The sequence below is a fragment of the Hyperoodon ampullatus genome (assembly GCF_949752795.1).
Source record: "Hyperoodon ampullatus genome assembly, chromosome: 10".
Classification (NCBI taxonomy): Eukaryota; Metazoa; Chordata; class Mammalia; order Artiodactyla; family Ziphiidae; genus Hyperoodon; species Hyperoodon ampullatus.
This window is the reverse complement of record NC_136923.1, coordinates 82,854,575-82,858,391: the sequence shown is the minus strand read 5'-3', so window position 1 is coordinate 82,858,391 and position 3,817 is coordinate 82,854,575. Positions and strand designations below refer to the sequence as shown.

The 3,817-nt window shown below is 48.8% G+C and overlaps 1 pseudogene across 1 annotated transcript; it reads right to left on the bottom strand.

Annotated features, from left to right (window-relative positions):
• Positions 1–2,484: 2,484 nt before the first annotated feature.
• Positions 2,485–3,159, bottom strand: LOC307059364 (large ribosomal subunit protein eL22-like; annotated as a pseudogene). Its single transcript has 2 exons — positions 2,883–3,159; positions 2,485–2,659 (listed from the first exon to the last, which is right to left on the bottom strand). The product of its transcript is annotated as a large ribosomal subunit protein eL22-like (transcript).
• Positions 3,160–3,817: the final 658 nt, after the last annotated feature.

The window sequence follows — 3,817 nt, the reverse complement described above, 5'->3', positions numbered from 1 at the left end:
GAGGCCATCAGGTAAGTTGGAAGGAATTTCAGGGTCTTGGGGGCCTTATTATTCTCTGGTGCAGGCTGAGAAAACGCCAGGCCCTTCTAGAAAAAGAACCATGTTCAACATAGTGCTGTCCACATTATAGGTAAGAGATGGGAGAAAGGAGGGATTGAAGTGGAGAGAGAGGGTGAGAGGTAGGGCCTGCTGATCCTCTCTGGCTCCTAAGTTTCAAACCCTAGTCCCCTGAGGGAAAGGAATGGATTCATGACATAAGCCCGGCACCTAAAGACTAAGAGCCACCTTCTCACCCCCGATGCGAAGGGATTCCCTTGGACTGGAGGGCGGAGGGGACTCACTGAGGCTGTGGACATTTGTGGGTCCTAGAGGATGGGGGTCCTTGGGCTGAGCCCTGGGGAAGGGGCAGAAATGGCAGAAAGGTTTGTGGCATCAGAGAGAGACCTCTGTCGTGCTTCTTTGGGCCTGCAGCCCCTGAGGAGGAAGCACCGTGTCAGCATGAGCTGTCAGCAGGGCGGGGCCTCAGTCACCTCACAGCGGAGTCCTGTGCCTCAGCCAGAGGCAGGAGATGGGGGGCGTCTAGATTGCACCCCACACAGATGCACCATGTCCCCCAGGGAGCATGCTGCAGCCTACACTGGAAACCACGCCAATACCCTTCCACAGGAGAGCGGGAGGGAAAGTTGTAGCAGATTCATGCAGTGGGACACTTCTTGGTGAAGAAAACAAATCATCCTACAGCCCCATGTGACAATGCAGTGAATCTGCAGACAAAAAGTTGAGTGGAAGAAGCCAGATCCACAAGGGCACATAGTGTACCATTACATCTATAAAAAGCTCAACTCCAGGCAAAACTGTAGAGGTCAGGAGAGTGGTTACCCTTAGGGGAGGGTAGCGACTAAAAGGGGACATGAGGGAGGCCCCTGGCATCCTGAGAATGTTCTATTCCTTAATCTAGGTGCTGTTTGCACAGATGTGCTCTGTGTGAAAGTTCATTGGGATTTGTGTGCCTTTCTGTATGGATGTTATATTTGTGTAAAACATTTTTTTGAGATTTAAGTGCAAAAAATGAGACTACAGAATGGAGTGAGGAGATGGGAATGGTCTGCTATTATTTCAGTGCCCACTGTGCTCCATGCCTTCTTCATAGGATCTTTGCTCTTGTCTTATCAAGAGGAGGGGAGGCAGGGCAGAATTTAAATCATGAAGGACTTTCAGCTCTTTCATTCCTGACATCTTCTGTGAATCAATATTTTTTTTGATCAACTGTTTAATGGCATCCTAAATTTATCTCATGAATTTTTCAGCTCCTGCAAAAACTAAAAGGGATTAGATGGGGTTTGTGTTATTGTGAACCCCCAATTTGCTGCCTCCTTCATAAAATACTAGCTGGACTCTTGTATATGAGCATCAGCATCTGTAAATCCAGCAGCAAGACCTGTGGGCTGCTCACATCAACCTGGCAGACACTGCTGATCAAGTTTGAGGTCTTCTTGGTATCATCTCCAGAGCCCCCAGTTTCACTGGTGCCATTGCTGCGGCAGGTCTCAACTCACCTGGACTCACCTGGAGGAAGGGGACTAATTCTATCCACTGCTAGAGATTAAATAAAGATGGCCACAAACCCTTTTGGTCACTTCTCCCATTGAGAAGTGGGGTCTCCTTGGATCTGGGTGGGTTCTGTGGCTTTTTGATCAACAAAAATTGGTGGAGGTGGGCTTCCCTGGTGGCGCAGTGGTTGAGAGTCCGCCTGCCGATGCAGGGGACACGGGTTCGTGCCCTGGTCCGGGAGGATCCCACATGCCGCCGAGCGGCTGGGCCCGTGAGCCATGGCCGCTGAGCCTGTGCGTCCGGAGCCTGTGCTCCGCAACGGGAGAGGCCACAAAAGTGAGAGGCCCGCGTACCGCAAAAAAAAAAAAAAAATTGGTGGAGGTGATGCTGAGCCAGTTTCCAGACCTAGGCAACTTCCACTTCCTGTCTCTTGGAACACTCTCTGGGAGCTGGGAGCCGCCATGCAGGAAGTCCAAATTCCTTTGAGGCTGCATGCTGGAGCAACCATGCCCAGCACTGTGGTCACCATAAGCAAAGCCCAGTTATCCCCACCAAGGAGACAGAAATGTGAGGAAAGCTGTCTTGGACACTTTGGACCAGCCCCTCTGCCAACTTAGAGTGACACCAGTAGACACTGATAGGAGTAGAACTGGTGAAATGACAGATAAAATCATGAGATATGAGGCAATGATTGCTGTTTTAAGCCACTAGATTTGGAGTAGTTATGAAGCAATAGGTAACTGGAACATTTGAGTTTCTACCTGGACCACAGCCTTTGTGTCCTTGGCTCTGCAAGATTCCATCTCCTTAACTCACTTTGCCAATGTGGCTATAGCATTTGCCAACTCTTCATTCCATTAGAATTCTTTTAGTTGCCAGGCTTGTGGCAAGATAATTTATTGTGGAATTATTTTTTTGTTCTGTTCTTTTTGTTTGTTTGTTTGTTTCCTAAATTTTATTTAAGAATTCATACAAAATACTCCAGATAACTGAGTTTCAATCCTCATTCTTCCTCCTCTTCTTCATCTTGATTAATCTGGAAGTAACGTAATTCGTAACTTTCTTTGCTGTTAGCAACTACGCGTAACCAATCACGGAGATTATTCTTCTTCAAATTTTTTTTTTTTTTTTTTTTTTTTGCGGTATGTGGGCCTCTCACTGTTGTGGCCTCTCCCGTTGCGGAGCACAGGCTCCGGATGCGCAGGCTCAGCGGCCATGGCTCACGGGCCCAGCCGCTCCGCGGCATGTGGGATTTTCCCAGACCGGGGCACGAACCCGTGTCCCCTGCATCGGCAGGCGGACTCTCAACCACTGCGCCACCGGGGAAGCCCCTTCCAATATTTTTTGGTGAGATATTTCAAATACCTTTTGGAAAAAGGCACCTCGGAAGTTACAGTGATCTTGCTTTTGCTTCTTTCGATTGTTACAACACCTCCTCCGAGATTCCCAGCTTTTCCATTCACTTTGATTCTTTCCTGAAGAAACTGCTCAAAATTGGCCGCATCCATGATTCCATCTTCTACAGGATGGGTACCGTCAAGAGTAAACTTCAGGACCTGCTTCTTTTCTTTGCCCCCCCTTCACCACAAGCTTTTTCACTGGCGCCATCACCACAGCGGAGGCAGAAAAGCTTTTGTCCTGTTCTTGTCGCTCTATGTATATTTCCCTCACTGAGAAAGTTTTGATGCTCTTGTTCTCAATTCTGAGCTTCTGTTTTGGGTATGGAGAGAGTGGGTGAGTGTTGGCATTTGGATTATGTGCAAACACTTAGGCTAAGAGAGACAGAAATGGGCTGTGAGCATGTGCTGAGCAGAGACTGAGAATCTCTGGGATCTGGAAATTTGGTGCCCTCTGCCCAGTGAGTAGTAGAGACCCAGGCCCCTAATTTTTGCCCAGAGCACACCCAGGCTGAACGACTGCTGGCAAATGCCCAGAAAGGATAGGCATGGTTTCTCCTAGGCTGGGCCATATAGGCCAGGGTCCCCAGGGGAGACTCTGCAGTCAGTGATATGGACATCTGTAAGGGGCAGTGCTGGGCCTGACCCAGAGGACTCCAGGGTTGACAGCAGCCTCTGAAATCAGAGGCAGCAACAGAAACAATGGCTGCTGCTATGGACTGAACGTTTGTGTCACCCTCAAAGTCATATATTGAAACCCGAAACCCCAATGCAATGGTATTGTAATGGATGGGAGGTAATTAAGTTTAGATGAGGTCATGAGGGTGGAGCCCTTATAAGAAGAGGAAGAGACCAGAGGTGTGTCCCCC